The sequence below is a fragment of the Gopherus evgoodei genome, chromosome 13 (genome assembly GCF_007399415.2).
Source record: "Gopherus evgoodei ecotype Sinaloan lineage chromosome 13, rGopEvg1_v1.p, whole genome shotgun sequence".
NCBI lineage: Eukaryota > Metazoa > Chordata > Testudines > Testudinidae > Gopherus > Gopherus evgoodei.
In genome coordinates, this window is record NC_044334.1 from 33,160,203 (window position 1) to 33,180,795 (window position 20,593).

The 20,593-nt window shown below is 51.4% G+C and overlaps 1 protein-coding gene and 1 long non-coding RNA gene across 2 annotated transcripts in view; both read left to right on the forward strand.

Annotated features, from left to right (window-relative positions):
* The window catches only part of LOC115660743 (zinc finger protein 883-like), a 573,128-nt gene that overhangs the window by 298,193 nt on the left and 254,342 nt on the right, over positions 1-20,593 (forward strand). The gene's annotated exons all lie outside the window — the stretch shown is intronic.
* On the forward strand, positions 13,887-16,420 carry LOC115660750. The gene is made up of 5 exons (XR_004002908.1): positions 13,887-13,975; positions 14,758-14,827; positions 14,945-15,058; positions 15,752-15,825; positions 16,088-16,420. It is a non-coding gene; the product is annotated as an uncharacterized LOC115660750 (long non-coding RNA).

A 20,593-nucleotide genomic window follows, 5' to 3' on the forward strand; every position in this document is an offset into this window, starting at 1 on the left:
AAATTTTCTTCATTATGATTCCTCCCCTCAACACAGTGGGTCCTTCAGCAAACAAACCTGGTCATCAGGAGGAAGGAAGAGGGTTTACATGATTCCCAGGTCTACTTCTCACAGTGTTTGGGTACCTGCAGAATCTTTACTAAATAGTAAATTAAAGAGACCAGCACCAATTTCTACTATCAGTGGTAACCAGCTGAATCCTTTTATTTAATTTCAGGTGTTTATAATGAGGTTGTTTCCCTCTTGGCACATATGGATGACCAAGATAAGGACAAAATTGCCCTCAGGATTGCCTTTATAGCTGAGACCAAGCTGGCTATTGTTGTTACCGTACTGCTAGAGAAACTGCAACAGGATGAGGTAGAGCAGTTTCATGAAATTACATCCGCTTTCCATGTGTCCACACCAAATTCTGCCTGACTTCATGGGGAAATGCATGGGGGTAATTCAGTATAGAACTTGGCCTGGTGCACCTTCAGCATAATCAATATTTACCCTTCTGTCCTCAGGCATGAACTCATCATGCAAAATGCTGTTATTACAGATCAGGATGATATAATGCTCTATAAAGAGAGCATTGTCCTTTTACACACAGCGGAGTACATGGGCTGTATACAGTAAAAGTACACTATAGGACTAGCAATAATCTCTTTTAATAATACTGTGCCCTTCTTTAGCATCTTCATCCAGAAATCTCAAAGCACTTACCTAATACTAGTGAATTAAGAATCTCAGCACCCTTGTGAGAATGGTAAACATGATCCCCATTTACAGATGATTTGTGTCACAGGGAATTAAGTTACTTGCTCAACACCATTTAGCAAGTTAGTAAAAGAATGTGAATAAAACCCAAGTGAACTGACTCCCTGCTCTTATTCCTAGCCGACACTCCTTTCTTATGATGACATATTATTGAGATTATAGCACTGAAGGGACCTTATCTATATATTTTCTACTGAGGGAATTCTGCAATAAAAAAATGATGCACACAATATTTTAACATTTCAGCAAATATACAATATAATTGCACCAGTTCAAATTATTTTTGATTATTTATTTCAAAATCCCTTTCAGCAAGTATGTCTGTGTCAATACAGACAACAAAAAGGATTCAGGAAATGTTTTTTGACAAATAGATTCCTTACTATGCATATTAATACAGAACTCTGAGTAACAATTCATTTCAACTCACTACAGAACCATATTTCTGGCACCCCTCAGCCGTAGTGCAAAGGCTTGGTGGAGACAGGGGTGATGGAGGAGCTGAGGGAGAGGGAAGTAAATTGCTGGGAAGGAGCCTGGGTGTGAACTTGGAGGGTTGCTGGGTATGGGTGGGAAAAGTATGGAACAGTTTTTTGGGAGGGGCGGGGAGGAATTGTTAGGTAGCTCCCCCCATGCAGACCCTGGCTGACCCCTAACCTCTCCCATTCAGTAAGGCATATCTGCCCCTGTCTCCATGTGTTCCTGCACCCCCTGGCCACATATGTCCTTCCACCCCCACTCAGACACCCATTCCCCCCATCCCCATGTGTCCTTGTCCCCTCTCCCCCATTCCCATGTGTCTCTGTGCCTCCACCCAACCACCCCCTGTCCCTGTGTAGCTCTGCACCTCCTCCCCCCTGTAACCCTGTGTCTCCATTCCCATTCAGCCCCTGCCCCAGTCTGCCATCCCCCACTAGCCCTTATGAGCAGAACTGAACTGCTAGTCTTGGCCTCCTTGTACTTTAATTATTTGAATTACTCAATTAATTATGAATCTCTTTTGGTTTTAAAGAATAAAATTGTTGCATAATCCAGAGCTACTTGAAGCTTATGCATTCATAAATTATCAGTGACAATTTTCAATTAAAAAAAATCCTCCTTACATTTAAAAATTAATGGAAGGAGCTTCTCCCCAGTGGAGCTGTGTGTTCTGATTGCAGTTTGCAGAAGCATCCCTTTTCAAGCAGCACACTGGAATGTTTAGCCAGTCAAGAGATCTGATTGGCTTTGAACATTCCAAAGTGCTTTGTGACCTTGGCATGCAGGTCACATAGGTTTACAGACTCACAGGAGACAGAGCTGGAAAAGACCTATTGGCTCATCCAGTCCATTTCCCTGCTAATACAGGAGCATTCCCAGCAGCCATTTGCCACTGTTTTGGCCAAACTAATTTTAAAAGCCCCTAATGACTGAGCTTCCACTGTTTTCCTAGAAAGACTGTGTCGTAACCTTATAAACCTGTCTCGCAGGTGGGGCATTTTTCTTGTTGTTAAAGTCTAAATTGTATGTCTTCTTTTAGTTTAATCCCATTACTCCTACTTTTACCTAAATGTATTATACTAAAAAATTCCTCTCCCTCCTTGGTGTTCACACTTTTCAGATAGGTGTATGGTATTATCATGTCTCCCTCACAGTCATCCCTTGGCCGCATCGGCCGTAGACAGCTCTGTCAGTCTGTCTTCAGAAGTAGAGGTCTGCTCGGGCCCAATTTTGCAGCCCAACCTGAACGGGCCCCAAGCCCACTCACCTCACCCTGAGAAGGTTGAATCATTTCCCATCCTGGTCCCAACCCTTCCCCCCAAACCGGATACTGCCACCGCATCCTGCTCATGGGGCCGGCACAGCGGCAATAATGTGCAACAATGGCTTCATCCTCTGACACTGCCCCCTGCTGTGTTGATCCCATGGGCTAAAGGAGGAGAACTGAATTGACCTGAGCCCAAGAGAGTCCAGTTGTTTTCTCATCCAACCTGACCCTGATGCCTGTAGTCAGGCCCCATAGGATTTGGGTCAGGTTGCAGGGCTCTATTCAGAAGTCAATTCTGCCACCCCCCTGCATTCTTTTTTGTTCTCCCATGAATTACTTCCAAATTGTTGATCTCTCTGGGAATGTGGTGCTAGAAAATGCAATAATCCAGATGCAGTCATGCCTCAGCTGAACAGAGAGGAACTGTCCTTTTCCTGCTTTGTGCCATGATCCCTGTCTGTAAAAGACCTAACCCACATGGCTCTCTGTGGTAGCCATCACCCCTTGCATATACATGTTGACTTTGTTTTTCACGGTCACCCCCAGGGCACTTGTTGCTTCCCACTTTTCTCCCTCCCATTGTGTCAGTTACTTCTACCTCCTTTCCAGATGTGCTAGTTTGCAGTTTTCTGAAAGGAATCTTGTTCTCTGCTCAGATTTTTAATTTCTCTGTGTCCCTCTTTATTTTTAATCTGTCCCAGCTGATACTATCATCTGTGAATTTCTACACTGATGGGCCTCATAAAAGACAACTTCAAATGTGCGACTGTCAATGTAGATCTAACTACTGAGCTAATTTCCCCTCGGAGCTGTTGAGGACTTACGGCGGGAGTTGGGTATTTTGTAATTCAACATTTTCAAATTCTGTCTGGAGTGGATAGAGCAAGGGCAAAGTGGTCATTTTTATTGTTTGTTTTCAATAAATGAAACTCGATCAGGGGGCAGTGAAGGAGGCTTCTTCTGGCTCTTTTCTCTGCAGGAAGATTAAAATATTTCAGTTGCTCCGCTGCTTCTGAAGTGCTGCTAAATGCGGTGGTTGTGGAGGGCATGGCATGTTTTACACCAATTAAGACAATGGATTAGTTGTGTGAGCATGCTGGCTGAGAAGTCAGTGTGGCCTAGTGGATAGGACCCTGGATAATGACTCAGGAGACATGGATTCTCTTCTTGGCCACGAACCTGCTCTGTTATGATAAGACTTGGGCTAGTCATTTCATGTTTGGATTGGAAGCTCTTTAGGGCAGGGGCTTATTTGTCAAATTACTGTGTGGTCATCAGGAAAAACTTTTCCCGATTGTTTGTTCTCTTTTCTGGTTTGTCCCCAGCAAAACAGAGTAGACATTTACTGTGTCCTGGAGAAGGTCTTACAGCAGGACACCGGGGACCTGGAGAGAGGGCTACTGAACAAAACAATAACCCTAGCCTCAAACCACATGAGAGAGACTCAGGTAAGTTAGTTCTCCTGAGATATTAATCAAAGGATCCAAAGTTTTAACTAATTAAAACTCTTTATTGGGGGTTAAACTATATATTGAAATGAAAATGTATTCTGCTGTTAGAGGCCCACAACGTCCTAGACAGCACTTGTACACATGCATAAGATGGGAAAACTCACATGCGAAAGTTACACTTGTACTTAAGTGCTTTGCAGGACCAGGACCCGAGACACATGATATCAGACATAGAGACAGGCCTATGGTTTCTTAATGAGCAAGTCTTTCCCAAAGTTTACTAGGGATTTCATTATTGATACTGATGTTATGTGGGAGGTGCTCTGGTACTATCGCAATAAGTGGCAGTATAAAGCCCTAAGACAGACAGACAATCTGAGCTATCTCCAAAAGAAGCAGCATTGGATTTAGAATCTAGTTTGCTAGCAGGAAAACCCATGGAAAAATCCCTCTCTTGTTCCAAAGGAAGTCAGTCCCCTTTTTGGAGACAGTTTATTCCAGGAAAGCTCTCTGAATATCTTTGAAGTGGCCCAGTCTGTGTCTCACTATCTCCTCAGGGAAGGGCAGAGCAAAATATCATGTGACTATGGTGACCAGTCATCCACCACAAGGAGCTACTAGTGAATAGTCTAACTAAGCAGCTTGCAAGCAACTCAAAGGCTGAAAATTGTTTAGCCAAATGACTCAATGAATATTTATGACTAATGACTCTATCCACAGAAAGTTGGGTGGGTTCATTTGGAACTTATGCACAGAAATAAGGACTTGACTCATATAAACAAGTCAGGCTAGTGCAACAGGCTTCAGTCACTTCAGTCTTTCTCTTTGAGTTTTTTTTTGTTTTTTTTAGGAAGCAACAAATGAAGTAAAAGTGGCAGCTAGTAACACATTAGTGACTCTGGCAGGCTCCTATTTCGATCATGTCATGTCTGAGCTGCAGTGTCATCTGGAACCACCGAAGCTGCCTGAAGAGTTTATTTTAGTTACGTTGGGCAACCTGTCATCAGCCTATGGTATGGTAACTTCCATCTTTTGTTTCAAAGTTATCGTCTTTCATTTAAGAACAAGGGATTACTCTCTTTACCTAAAAATGTTGCAGCTAAACAGAGCTCTGCTTGAGTGTGTGCGTGCGTGTGTGTGTGTGTGTGTGTGGAGAGACACAGGATTAACTGCTCTTGCTAGTTCTAGCTTCCAGACCATGAGCTATCCAGACGGCAGTGCAAGCTCTAACTTCTGCCCCCAACTGAAGTTCCTTAGGGATGGGAATGAGTGGAAGATCAGGTCTAGTGGAGCTCTTCTCCACCCCACTTCCCATCCGTCCCCAGTGCTCTCTCCCCTTACGCTGGGAGCGAGTTGGGCATCGGGCACAACTGTGCACTGGTAGAAGATTCCTCTCTTCAGGGTGAATCCCCCACTGGCTTTCAATGGCTGCTTTAAAGCCATTCTGCTCTGCTTACGCAGTGCAAAATGGCCCAGGAGCCCCTAGCATCCTGCCCCACAGTGTTTCTAAGTGTGTTCTAAGAAGGCGGAGAGCAGCCAATTATCTGTCTTCCTTCTCTTCTGGCCTTTCTCTGCAGCACTGAAGTGTATCCCTGTTGTGAGAATGACCCTGAACGCCATGTTCTCCATGCTGGAGTTAGTCAATGACAGCCGGATGAGACAAGCATTTTGTGGTGGTAAGTGCCAGCACTTACTGTAGGTGCCCAGAATGGCTATTGAGGGGGGCTTGGTACAGACTGGAGTGACTGACCAAGTCTGCAAACAGGCCCTGAACTGTGCTCCCTGCCCTGCATTGCACCAGGTGCTGTGTTCCTGGGCTCCCGTGGCACTCAGTGAAGTGGAGAGTGCTCCTCACTTTGCAGGAGGCGCTGAGCGTTTGTAAGTTCAGGCCCTTTATGACTCACGGATATAATTTAAAATAAACAGACACAAAGGCTGAAGCTGCCCATCTGCCAGAAGGCTCCTGGGGGAGGAGGTGAAGGGAGCAGATTTCATTCCTGGACATTTAAAAATCTCATTTCCCACTCCATCACCCATTCTCTCCCCTTTATCATCATTTCCTTTCACCCTCTTTCTCTGTCTTCTCTTCCTCTCCACTTCTCGCTTCCTTTGCTTTTCAGGTGATGATCAGTAAGGGGTTAATCCTGTGCCTTTGAGGTAAATGGGAATTTTGCCATCAACTTCATAGAGAACAGGATTGGGCCCTAATTCTTCTTAGCAAGGACACTAGATACACCTAATTTTAGGGCAAAGTGCTCCCCACTACCTTCAAATCCCAGTAAAGCTAATGGCAGATGGGGCACTCAACATCTTTCAGACAAACTGTAACTCAGGATGAAATCATCCAGTGTTAGGGTTAAATAAACAATAACTGCAGGGGACACGAGTCATTCAGAGGAGAGCTTGCTGAAATATTTTGATTTTTAATTATATTTTCCATAATTTTCCCCAAATTTGATGAAAAACAAACTTGAAAAATGTCAATGACAAGTTTGATCAGGAAGTGTGCATCCAGTGTTTTGGAGCATCTAAAGAAGTGGCTGAATTTTTTTTTATTTTTGAAAAATATAAATGATTTTTATACTTTGCAATTTTGAAAGAAAAAACACTATCAGTAAAGATTTTTATTTGAATTTAAACTGCTTTTTCAAGCAGCTCTAATTAAGAGGTTGGCACTTCCCTTCACATGGACCACGTCCATGTCATAGTCCTGCAGGAGCAGGCTCCACCTCAGGAGCTTGGCGTTGGCTCCTTTCATCTGGTGCAGCCAGGTCAGGGGAGAATGGTCGGTGTACACGGTGAAGTGTCGCCCAAAGAGATATGGCTCTAGCTTCTTAAGGGCCCACACCATGGCCAGGCATTCCTTCTCAATGGCCGCGTAGCTTTGTTCCCGGGGTAGCAGCTTCTTACTCAGGTACACGATGGGGTGTCTCTCCCCCTTTTCATCCTCCTGCATTAACACCGCCCCCAGTCCCGTGTCTGAGGCATCGGTGAACATCATAAAGGGTTTGTCAAAATCTGGGTTTGCCAGAACTGGGCCACTAACCAGAGCCTCCTTCAGCGCCCGGAAAGCCTCCTGGCACTGCTCAGTCCAGATCACCTTGTCTGGCTTCCCCTTTTTGCACAATTCAGTGATGGGGCCAGCTATGGCACTAAAGTGGGGCACGAACCTTCGATAGTACCCCGCCATCCCAATAAAGGCCTGGACCTGCTTTTTGGTTTGGGGAGCAGGCCAGTCTCTGATCACCTCCACCTTGGCTGGTTCCGGCTTCAGGCAGCTGCTCCCCACCCGATGGCCCAGGTAAGATACTTCAGCCATCCCCACCTTGCACTTCTCAGCCTTTACTGTTAACCCAGCCTTTCGGAGTCGGTCCAGGACTTGTTTAACCTGGGACATGTGGTCCTCCCAGGTCTGGCTGAAGATGCAGATGTCGTCAATATACGCCACGGCAAAACTCTCCATCCCCCGCAGTAGCTGATCCACCAGGCGCTGGAAGATGGCCGGCGCTCCCTTGAGGCCGAAGGGCAGGGTCAGAAACTCATAGAGCCCCAGAGGGGTGATAAAGGCCGATTTCAGCCTGGCATCTGCGTCCAGCGGCACTTGCCAGTAGCCTTTGGTAAGATCCATAGTGGTGAGGTACCGAGCACCTCCCAGCTTGTCTAGGAGCTCGTCAGGCCTGGGCATAGGGTAGGCATCAGATACGGTGATGGCATTGAGCTTTCGATAGTCCACACAGAACCGGATTGACCCATCCTTCTTGGGGACCAGCACCACTGGCGAGGCCCAAGGGCTGGAAGATGGCTGGATCACCCCCAAAGCCAGCATGTCCCTGACCTCTCTTTCAAAATCCTGGGCAGTTTTACCAGTGACCCGAAAAGGGGAGCATCTTATAGGGGGATGTGACCCGGTCTCCACCCGGTGGACAGTCAAATTAGTGTGTCCAGGCTGGTTGGAAAACAGCTGTCGGTATAGATGCAACACCCCCCTGATCTCAGCGTGCTGGCCCGGGGTCAGCTGATCAGAGAGGGGAATTGCCTCCAGAGGGGAACCAGCTTTTATCCCAGGGAATAGATCTACTAAGGGGTCATCTCTCTGCCCCTCCCAATGTCCACACACAGCCAACACCACATTCCCCCGTCATAGTATGGTTTCATCATGTTCACATGGTACACCCGACGGTGGTGTGCCCGGTTTGACAGCTCCACCACATAGTTTACCTCATTCAGTTGCTTGATAACCTTGAAGGGCCCTTCCCAGGCGGCCTGGAGTTTGTTTCTCCTCACGGGGATGAGAACCATCACCTGATCCCCAGTGGCGAAGGCACGGGCTCGTGCCGTGCGGTCATACCAGACCTTCTGCCTCCTCTGGGCTCGGGCCAGATTCTCCCTGGCCAGGCCCATGAGCTCGGCCAGTCTTTCCCGGAAGGTCAGAACATACTCCACCACTGACTCTCCCTCGGGAGCGGCCTTCCCCTCCCATTCATCCCTCATCAGGTCTAGGGCCCCCTTACCCGCCTTCCATACAACAGTTCGAAAGGTGAAAACCCGGTAGATTCCTGGGGTACCTCCTTGTACGCGAACAGCAGGTGAGGTAAGTACTTGTCCCAGTCCTGCGGGTGCTGGTTCATAAATGTTTTTAGCATCATCTTCAGCGTCCTGTTGAACCTTTCTACCAGCCCGTTGGACTGGGGGTGATACGCTGAGGCCCAGTTGTGCTGGACCCCACATTTCTGCCATAAGGACCGGAGCAGGGCCGACATGAAGTTGGACCCCTGGTCCGTTAAGACCTCCTTGGGGAACCCCACCTGGCTGAAAATTGTCAGCAGCGCTTCTGCCACTGTGTCTGCTTCAATAGAGGGCAAGGCCACCGCCTCGGGGTAGCGAGTGGCAAAATCCACCACCACCAGGATGTATTTCTTCCCTGATCGGGTCGTCTTGCTGAGGGGTCCCACTATGTCCATGGCCACCTTCTGGAAAGGTTCTTCTATGATGGGTAAAGGCCTCAAAGCCGCTTTCCCCTTGTCCCGGGCCTTCCCCACCCTCTGGCAGGGGTCACAGGATTGGCAGTACTGTCGGACATGGGTAAAGACCCCAGGCCAGTAAAAGTTCTGTAGCAGCCTCTGCCTGGTGCGCCGGATTCCCTGGTGCCCTGCGAGAGGGATGTCATGGGCCAGGTACAACAGCTTGTGACGAAACTTCTGGGGAACCACCAGCTGCCTCCTGATCCCCCATGACTCTACTTCCCCAGGGGGAGCCCATTCTCGGTACAGGAACCCCTTCTCCCACAGGAACCTCTCCTTGCAACCTCTCCTCATGGTCTGTACCGCACTAAGGTCAGCCCGGTCCCTGTGCTTCCGCAAGGAGGGATCTTTCTGCAACTCGGCCTAGAACTCAGCAGCTGGGACAGGGATGGGGACCGGCTCTCTCTTGCTGGCTGGGTCTGAGGCCGCAGCCTCTCTGAACCGTGCCCCTGGGTGTTCCCCGCTCCCTGGGTTAGGGTCCTGCACCTCGGATCGAGTACCTTCCCCGTTGTCGGGGTGCAGTGCCCTTTGCCGACTCTGACTACGAGTCACGACCAGGGCACTCTGGGTGTTACTAGGCCAGTCCTCGAGGTCCCCTCCCATTAACACGTCAGTGGGCAAATATCGGTGTACCCCCACATCCTTGGGGCCCTCCTTGGCCCCCCATTTCAGGTGTACCCTTGCCACGGGCACCTTGAATGGGGTCCCGCCCACGCCCATCAGGGTCAGGTAGGTGTCGGGCACCATCCGATCTGAGGCCACCACCTCGGGCCGGGCCAGCGTCACCTCTGCGCCCGTGTCCCAGTACCCAGTGACCTTCCTCCCATCTACCTCCAGGAAAACAATGCACTCTTTCCGGAGGGGCAGCCCCGCTCCCACCCGGTAAACCAAAAACCCGGAGCCTGGAGCATCCACAGGTGGTATGTTGCCAGCCCCCCTTTCCTGGGAATGTAGCCCCTCCTCCGATTGGGTTTTTACCCAGTCCACCCTCTGCGGGTTGGGTCTGCTTGGTCTGTCCCTGAGCTTGGGGCACTGGGCCCGTATGTGACCTCGTTGGCCACAGCGATAGCAGCCCATGTCTCGTGGGTCCCCTTGAGTGGGTCGGAGGGACCTGACGCTGGATGTTCCCCTTTTGGGGGGGTTCTCCATAGGCCCCCTTTGGGAGGTCCCATGATGACTCTCTCTCTGCGTTGAGGCAGGCCTACTCCTTCGAGACTCCTCCCTGCCATCCCCTGCCCGACTGTCCACAAATTGGTCGGCCAGCTGGCCTGCGTGCTGTGGGTTCTCCGGCTTCTGGTCCGTCAACCACAGCCTCAGGTCGGACGGGCACTGCTCGTACAGGTGCTCCAGTATGAATAGGTCAAGCAAGTCCTCTTTAGTTTGGGCCCCAGCTGTCCACTTGCGGGCATACCCCAGCGCCCGGTTGACCAGTTGTAGGTATGTGACCTCACGGGTTTTACGCTGGCTCCGGAACTTTTTCCGGTACATCTCAGGAGTCAGCCCAAACTCGCGGAGCAGGGCCTGTTTGAACAGTTCGTAGTCCCCTGCCTCCACCCCTTTCAGTCGGCTGTACACCTCCACGGCTGTGGAGTCCAGTAAGGGGGTGAGAACTGCGATCCTGTCTGCAGGGTCAACCCTGTGCAGCTCGCAGGCATTCTCAAAGGCCGTCAGGAAGGTATCTATGTCCTCCCCCTCCTTACACCGGGGCAGCAAGTGCTTATCAAAGCTCTTTGTAGGTTTGGGTCCCCCCTCACTCACCGCAGCCTGGGCCTCACTGCTCCTCAGCTGGGCCAGGTCCAGCTCATGTTTACGCTGTTTCTCCTTCTCCTCCCGCTCATGTTTACGCTGGTTCTCATGTTTACGCTGGTTCTCCTTCTCCTCCCACTCACGCTGGCGCTGGTTCTCCTCATGTTTATGCTGGTTCTCCTCCTCCCACTCACGCTGGCGCTGGTTCTCCTCATGTTTACGCTGGTTTGCCTTCTCCTCCAGCTCTTGCCTCTTTAACTCGAGCTCCCCCCATTTCAGCTCCCTTTCATATTCCAGCCGCATCCGCTCCACGGATGCCGAGCGTTGCCGGGAGGATCCCCTGCTGGCCGGGGGTGTCACGGTGCCCTCGGTATTCACTGGGCTCCTCCTCGCCCTTCCCCTAGGCCTAGGAAGGGGGGGTCTCGGGAAGCCCTCGTCCGCCGGCTGACCACTCCCAGCGGGGACAGACACTGGTGCCTGCGCTGCATCTGCCCGGCTGCTTCCCTCAGAGACAGGGCTCCGTTCATTCATGCGTCTCCCTGCTCCAGCTGGGCAATCAGCTGGTCCTTGCTGAGCCTCCCCAGGCGCAGCCTCCTCTGCTTGCATAGCTCCAGCAGGTCGCACTTGCGCCGCCTGGCATACATCTTCCTGCTGGCCACTCACAGGCCGGGGTGCTCGCCGCTCCCCACGGTTTCCAGGGGGACCCCTAGTGCACCAGCCCTTCTTGAGGTCACCACCTCTCTGCCAGGGTCGATCTGCAGACTCCTCCGCCCCTGGGACTGCTCGCTGCAATCCCCCGGGGGACCCTGTTACTGCAAAGTCCTTCTCACTGGGCACACACTCCCAGGGGTTAACCACCCCTTCGTTTTACTGCTCCCCAGTCACTTGCTACAGGAAGCGCCATCCACGGGGTGCAGTATCTCCCGCCGCTGCCACCAGTTGTCACGGAGTGTGGGGAGTCCGGTCCTGCACCCCTCTTCCTGGGACTCACAGTGACTCTTAGCCAGCCAGTAAAACAGAAGGTTTATTGGACAACAGGAACACAGGTTACAGCAGGGCTTGCAGGCACAGTCAGGACCCCTCCCTCGAGTCCTTCTGGGCTTTCAGGGTGCTTGGATCCTAGCTAGGATACCCTGAATTCCACTCACACAGCCCCAAGCCCAAACTCAAACTGCTTCCCTCCTGCCACTCCCTTCCTTTGTCCCTTTCCCGGGCAAAGGTGTTGACCTTTCCCCTCCCTTACCTAGCTCAGGTTACAGGCCCTGGCATCGTCCATCCCCTAAAGTCCTCCCCTGGTCTCCCACTCCCCACACAGACAGTCCCTACTGCATCACAAAGACATTCTGGAAGCTTGAAGCAACAAAGGAAAAAAGTGTTTAGATGCACGAAGGAATTTGATTTTCAGCTTTTTTATCAATAACCTGGCAGAGGACATAAAATCATCCCTGATAAAGTTGGCAGATGAGATAAAAATTGGGAAGTGGTAAATAATGAAGAGGAGAGATTCAGAGTGATTTAGATCACTTGGTAAACTGGGCACAAACAAAGGTGTGTTTAAAAACGGCTGAATGTAACTGTGTGCATCTAGGCGCAAAGAATTTAGGCCATACATACATGATGGGGGATGCTGTCCTGGGAAGCAGTGACTCTGGAAAAGATTGTGGGGGTCATGATGAATAATCAGCTGAACACAAACTCAAGCTGAGGCCAAAAAAGCTAAAAAGCATAAAAAGGAGAATCTCAAGCAGGAGTACAGTGGTTATTTTATCTCTGTCTGGCACTTGTGTGACTCCTGTTGGAATACTGTGTCCAGTTCTTGCGCCCACAACTCAAAAAGGGTGTTGATAAATTGGAGAGGATATTGACAGAAGAGTCACAGTGACTACAGGATTAGAAAGCCTGCCTTACAGTGGTAGAATCGAGGAAATCTATCTATTTAGTTTAACAAACAGAAAGTGAAAGGGTGCGTGATGAGGTTTACCTACCCCCCATTGGTTCAACAGGGGTTAATCCTACTTTGTGACCGAGGAGGCCATGGCCCCTCATCTCTGCTGGGCATGCTTCAGCTGGAACCAGGATATAAAAGAGAGCCGCTCAGCTGAGTCTGGGATGGCTGCCGAAGGGAGCAGAGGTGCACTGCAGGCTCCTGCAGAAAGACTGCCAGTGCGCCACGATTCAGTGGCCAGCCAGACTGTGGCTGCAACCCACAACCCCCAGCCACCCAGTGCCAGAGATGGAAGAGAGACCACAGAATCCCTGAGACCGCCAGCTGCGGAAGAATGGGTGGGAAGTGGCCTAGGTGGACTAAGCACTGATCCAGTTGAGGAACCTGGCTTTGATGCGGCATGTTTTGAAAGGATCCCCGCTGAGTTGGTGGCGGATACCCCTGCGGCAAGACTGGGCCCTGGGCTGGGACTTGTGGAATAGGTAGGAGCCAGTGGAGAAGGGCTGGCCACTAGGCAACACTTCCCTGCCACAAAAGGTGGTTCTATTGACTCTGGCCACTAGGCAGCACTGCCATACCTAGAAGAGTAGCCCTAGTGACTCAGGCTGTTGGGCCGTGGACCCTAACAGAAGGGCTGCTGTGCTGATACCGACCATTAGGCTATGCTGCCCTAGGAGCCGGTACTGCTGTGGTGGCTAGGGAGACTAGGCCAGCTGGGCCGCCCGAGATCTACTTCAATTCCTCCACAGCCTGGTACTGACGGGTGGACCTGCCCTGTGACAGGGTGACTTAATTACATTCTCTAATATCTTACATGAAGGACTCATGTTTTATATTGGGCTCTTTAGTCTAGCAGAGAAAGGTGTAACTTGATCCAATGGCTAGAAACTGAAGTGAGACACATTCAGACTGGAAAATACCACATACATTTGTAATGGTGAGATAATTAACCATTAAAACCATTTACCAAGGGCTGAGGCGGATTCTCTTTCACTGACAGTTTTTATATTGAGATTGGGATGTTTTTCTAAAAGCTCTGCTCTGGGAATTATTCTGGGCAAGGTCTGTGGCCTGTGTTATACCGGAGGTCAGACTAGATGATGGCAATAATCCGTTCTGGCCTTGGAATCCATGAATCCCCTGAATCTGCTTCAGTCACTACATATTGCTCCTGTGTGTACCCCCATCTGATTTTCACCCTCTGTTGCAGAGTCTGAGCCAGCTCTTGGAGGTCTCTGGTGAATATAAGATCCCTCTCCCTAAAGGAAAGTTTCAAGCCATCTGCAGTGCCCTGCACAACCAGGTGAGGGGTGGTTTTGCTTGGATCCCTTGATTTAGGCACAGCAGATCTGAAGCATATTAACAATCCAAATCTATCGAATGATAGTGCAGAGCCTGGGGACCGCCTCATGCCTTCCTGATTTCTGCAGGCTCAAGAGTAAGCAGGTAGCGGTCTCATTTTCTTAGCTAATATCCAGCTCAGTTTGTAAAGCAATTTCACCATAAGCCGATTATCAGGGGGAGTCAGAGTTGTACAGTAAAAACTGTGGCTGTGTCTTGATTCGATGAGCTCTGCTGCTCAAAACACTTTAGCTTCTCTTATCTAATGTATTGATTCATAGATTCTTAGACTCTAGGACTGGAAGGGACCTCAAGAGATCATCGAGTCCAGTCCCCTGCCCTCATGGCAGGACCAAATACTGTCTAGACCATCCCTGATAGAATTTATCTAACCTACTCTTAAATATCTCCAGAGATGGAGATTCCAGAACCTCCCTAGGCAATTTATTCCAGTGTTTAAATACCCTGACAGTTAGGAACTTTTTCCTATTGTCCAACCTAAATCTCCCTTGCTGCAGTTTAAGCCCATTGCTTCTTGTTCTATCATTAGAGGCTAAGGTGAACAACTTTTCTCCCTCCTCCTGATCATTGTGTTTGATTCTTGCTGTGCATTCAGTACCATCCACCTGGGGTTGAGACCTCCAGTTGGACACGTAGGAAGTGGAAGCTTAGAAATTAACTGAACATTTTCTTTTCAATTGCTTCTGATTAGTTTTTCTTTGACCATTTCCCTCCTTCCCACAGATCTGTTCTCAAGCTAAGCCGCTCAGTACGGAAAATCACGCAGAGCTGGTCCATTGTATAGTTCTGCTAGGTAAGGGGAAGAGACTCTGAGTTACACAATGGTTTCCTTGTAACTTCCTTACCTTTGTAAGGTATGGTAAGAGTAAGAGTTCTGTCATCAGTGAGGATGTGATTTCTTCCCTTGCAGCCCGTTCTTCTCCAGAGGATCTGATAGCATTTCTGCACTCCTAGCAGAAGATTAAGAATGAGGCTGTTCGTGTCACGTCTTTGAATCTGCTCAGAGCTATTGTTGATGCTGACTGTAAGTAACACAGGAGCAACTGTGCTAGCTGCCCTCTTGGCCGACATGCTGAGGATTGAGTTGGGGACACCCAGAGCTAAAAGTGTAGCTACTATAGACTGAGCTGAAGAACCAAGGCTTTGTAGGCATGGCAGGGCAGTAACAGACTCATTGCCTCCGCAAATGAGGCACAGAGGCTCTATAACACACAGTCACCAGTGCTCTGGATATCCACTAAGGGACCAAATTCTGCCCTAAGTTACCCCCCTATGGCCACACAGAAATCAACAGGTTCAACTAAGTGCTGAATGTAGCCCAAGATATTTTTCAACTTCAGATACAGAAGTTGACTTGGGGCTAATGCACATTAACAATCATCCTGACTCTATAATCGTCAGTATTAGACACTATAGACTAGATTCTGAGTTCTGTTATACTGGTGTAAACACAGATAAACCTCTGTCTATCTAACTCTTTTAAAATATTTCCATCATGGCAGTATGATGACACTATTTATAGAAACGGAATTATTTTAGATTTACACTGGTGTAACTGAGACCAGAGTCTGGTCCTATATTTTCCCCACTGATTCTGTATATGAGAGAAGCTTGGTACTATTCTTCAATAGGGTCCTTTGAAATTCAGGATTCATTCCACTGTGGAAAGTGAGTGTGTGGAACAAAGAAGTACTGTACACCTTTCCTTATCTTTCAGTGCCCGAGACAGGAGATAAAAAGTGTCTGATTGTGAAGGCAGTGAAATCCACTCTGGATGATCAGAATGCTACGGTAAGATTGTGTGTAGAGCAGTGAAATATTTCAATTTTTTTCAGTGATATGGGATGAATGGTTATCTGGGTGGAGCTTTCATTCAGATCCAGAGGAGAGACTGCAGACTAGAGAAGGCATGTCATTCTCCTGCCTGTGTTAAATGGATCCATGTTTATAAGCCAAGGAGATCAAATCAAAAGCATAAGGACTCTCATATCCTATCTCTATTTCAGGCAGAAGGGATAACAAAAACTTATGTGTGTCATCTCTACCCTTGCAGGTGAGGAAGGCAGTTCTTCATTTCACCAGGAGGCTGCTCAGCTCAGAAAGTGTGGAGAATTGTGCAGCATGGGATATGGTAGCACATGTTTTCATGAAGTTCAGTGTGTCCACCAGCAAACTGGCAAGGAGAGTTCTTAACACTTAGGACTCCGTCCTACCATTCTTGCATGCTGACTGCTCCCCTTGCCTTCAGTGGGAGTTTTGATTCAAGGACAACTGGACTGAATGATTAGAGCCAGAATCTGATCAGTTATATTGGTGTAAAGTCAAAGTAACTCCACTGACTTTAGTGGCGTTACTCTGGATTCATACTAATGTAACAGAGATCAGACTCTCACACTGGGTCTTTACATCTAACAGAGTCATCTAGGTTACTCAACCCTCTGATGAATCACTGAAAATTCTGAAAACACCATTTTTCAGTGAAATATTCTAGTACAAGGAAGCACATCTCTTTGTTCTTCTTCGAGTGATTGCTCACATCCATTCCAGTTAGGTGTGCGCGCCGCGCATGCACGCTCGTCGGAAACTTTTTTTACCCTAGCAACTCCAGTGGGCCGGCAGGTCGCCCCCTGGAGTGGCGCCGCCATGGCGCTCCATATATCCCCCTGCCGGCCCACCCGCTTCTCAGTTCCTTCTTACCGCCGTGTCGGTCGTTGGAACTGTGGAGCGCGGCATAGCTGTCCTCCACGTCCCTAGCTCTCCTTGTTAACTCTCGTTATTGTTATAGTTGTTAGTTAGATTGTTAAGTGTAGTTAGTAAGTAATTAGGTGTAAATAGTGTTGTAGATAGTTCTCCGCCGGGGGCTGTAGCCCTTTCCGGCACCCGGTACCGGGCTCATGCCTGGTTCGCCGGGCTTCAAGCAGTGTGCGGCCTGCAAGAAGCCTATGCCTACCAGCGACCCCCACGATGCGTGCCTGAAGTGCCTGGGGGAATCGCACAGATCGGACAAGTGCCGCATCTGCAAGGCTTTCAAGCCCAGGACAAAAAAGGAGAGAGATCAAAGACTCAGGACTCTCCTTATGGAGGCGGCACTTGACCCGGCGGCTTCACAGGCCGTGATCTCGGCGCCGGCACCGGATCGCACCGGCACCGCGAAGACTCCCCGGCACCGACCTTCTCCGGCACCGGGTACAGAGCCGAGACAGTCAGCGTCTGCTACTCCAGCCAGGCAGACCCGACTGGAGCGCCCGGCCTCGGCATCGGCCGCGGCGCCGCCGGCACCGTCGACTCCGGGCCCGGCGGGTCCGTCGAGTCCGGTGCCACCGAGCTCCCCCATAAGATCTGGGGTTGAGCTATTGGTCCCATCTACGCCGGAGACCTTCGCCTCGGCACGGGACCTTATTGCCCTAACGGAGCTTACTCAGCCGCCACCCCCGGTACCTCCGGTGCGGGTCGCATCTAGAGGCAAGCCCATGATGTCGGCACCGTCTCGGGACTCGCGTTCGCGATCCCGGTCCCGACGCCACGGCAGATCAAGATCTCGCCGCCGCTCGCAGTCCCGGCACCGCTCCCCTCGGCGGTACCGGTCGCACTCGTGGCACCGATCGACCTCCAGACGGTCGCGATCGGACTCCAGCCGCCGATACCGGCACCGTGACTCCAGGAGCCAGTCCCGCCATCACTCACCGCACCGGTCGACCTCCCGGCACCGAGCTGGTAGCAGGTCCCGGTCCCGGTCGACCTCCTGGCACCGCGTCGGTGGCAGGTCCCGGTCCCGATTCCGGCACCGAAGCGGCGGCCGGTACCGGTCCAGATCCCGGCACCGAGACAGAACCCGGTCCCGATCCCGGCACCGCTATGACTCCCGGTACCGATCCCCGGCACCGAGAAGATCTTCGGTGCCGACTCGCGCAGACCCTTACCAACCAGGGTCGGCCCCGCCGTGGCCTTCTAGGCAGCCGTCGGTGTCTTCGCAGACAGACAGCGGGTATGCGTTGGGCACCGACCGGCAGGTGGCGCTTTTCCAGGACCCGCCGCAACAGGACCAAGGCCCGCAGCAGTGGGGGTTTTGGACCCCATGGGCATACCATCAAGCCCAGGGCCCCCAACAGCTTCCGGTTAGACCTGCGACAGCGGAGCACAGGGTGCCGGAAGCTTCGTTGTCTCGCCCCCCTCCCTCCCCAGATGGAGAGGAAGGGTCCAAGCAGCAAGACTCCACTCTGGCTCCCGAGACAGAGGCGAGGGCCGAGGGGGACCCCCCATTGGACACTTTCTTGCCGGGGGTCTCCTCATCCTCCTCCCCTGATGAAGCGGTGGCTGGCACCTCCTCCAGTAGCCCCCCCCCCCGCTGGATCTCAGGGCGCACCAAGACCTCCTTAGGCGAGTAGCTCAGAATCTGAGCCTACAAGCCGAGGAGGTCTCTGAGATCGAGGATCCGATTGTCACCATCCTCTCGTCGGATGCTCCCACCAGGGTCGCCCTACCCTTCATTAGGACGATCCAGGCCAACGCCAACACAATCTGGCAGTCACCGGCCTCCATCCCCCCTACGGCGAGAGGTGTCGAGAGGAAGTACATGGCCCCCTCTAAAGGCTACGAGTACCTCCATGTCCACCCGACACCGGGTTCCCTAGTGGTGCAATCGGTGAATGACAGGGAGCGTCATGGACAGGAAGCTCCAGCCCCCAAATCCAGGGAGGCCAGACGTATGGACCTCCTTGGACGCAAAGTCTACTCGGCTGGGGCCCTGCAGCTCAGGGTTTCGAACCAACAAGCCCTGCTCAGCAGGTACGCGTTCAACTCGTGGGTGGCAGCGGACAAATTTAAAGAGCTGCTGCCACAAGACGCCCGCCAGGAATTTGCGGCCATCCTAGACGAGGGCAAGAAGGTTGCACGAACATCGTTGCAAGCTTCTTTGGACGCTGCAGACTCGGCTGCCCGCACCCTCGCCTCGGGGGTAACGATGCGCCGTATCTCCTGGCTGCAGGTCTCTGGCCTTCCACCGGAGCTCCAACATACCATCCAGGACCTCCCGTTTGAAGGCCAGGGCCTGTTTTCGGAAAAGACAGACCCGAGACTTAAGAGTCTCAAGGACAATCGGGTCATTATGCGCTCCCTAGGAATGCACACGCCAGGAACGCAGCGCAGACCCTTCCGGCCACAGCAGCAACAGCAGCGCAGGCCATACCCCCAGTTCCGCCAACGGCAGGACCTCAATAGGCGCCGTGGCAGGAATGGAAGGCGTAGGCATTCGGGGAACCAAGGGGGGCAGAATCAAAGCTCCTCTAAGCCCCCGCCTGGACCCAAGCCTTCATTTTGAAGGTGCGCCTGAGGGCGCAGTAACAGTTTCCCCCACGGATCCTTCCCCCCCGTTTTCCAACCGCCTTTCGTTTTTCCTTCCGGCGTGGGCCCAAATGACATCGGACCGCTGGGTCTTGCGTACGGTGCAGATGGGATACCGCCTGCAGTTTACATCGTTTCCTCCTTCCCGCCCCCCTTCCTCGTCCCTCTTCAGGGACCCCTCTCACGAGCAATTCCTTCGACAGGAGGTACGGACGCTCCTCGACAAAGGAGCTATAGAGGTGGTTCCGGAAAACGAGAAAGGCAAGGGGTTTTATTCCCGCTACTTTCTGATCCCCAAGGCCAAGGGAGGCCTCAGGCCTATCCTCGACCTGCGAGAGCTCAACAAATACCTGGTGAAGTTGAAGTTCCGCATGGTATCCCTGGGGACCATTATCCCATCCCTGGATCCGGGAGACTGGTACGCCGCCCTCGACATGCAGGACGCTTATTTTCACATTGCCATTTGGCCATACCACAGACGGTTCCTTCGTTTCGTGGTGGGCCCCCTTCACTACCAATTTGCAGTCCTCCCATTTGGCCTTTCCACGGCCCCGAGGGTCTTTACAAAATGCATGGCAGTCGTTGTGGCACATCTTCGGCGCAGTCGTATCCACGTGTTCCCGTACCTAGACGATTGGTTAATTCGGGGCACGTCGGAACTGCAGGTTTGCAGCCACGTCCGCGTGATCACCGGCCTGTTTGCTACCTTGGGCCTCATGATCAACATGGACAAGTCCACTCTGATCCCCACGCAGAGGGTGGAGTTCATCGGGGCCGTCCTGGACGCCACCGTCGCCAGGGCTCTTCTACCGTTGCCGAGGTACCAGGCATTGGCGGCGATCGTTCATCGATTGCGGGCAGCCCCCTTAACATCCATACGGACATGTCTAACCCTGTTAGGCCATATGGCAGCATGCACGTTTGTGACCGGTTATGCTCGGCTCCGCATGAGGCCCCTCCAGTTGTGGCTCATCAAACATTACCGGCCGGCAAGGCAACCGCTGGACATGCTGATCACAATCCCCCAGGGGGTGTTAGATTCTCTCGACTGGTGGCTGAACCAGTTGGTAGTATGTGCGGGGCTCCCCTTCCACCCGCCTCAGCCCTCGGTGTCCCTGACAATGGATGCCTCAGATCTTGGCTGGGGGGCCCACCTGGGAACCCGGAGAACACAGGGCCTGTGGTCCCAGCAGGAGGTGAGGTTGCATATCAACATGCG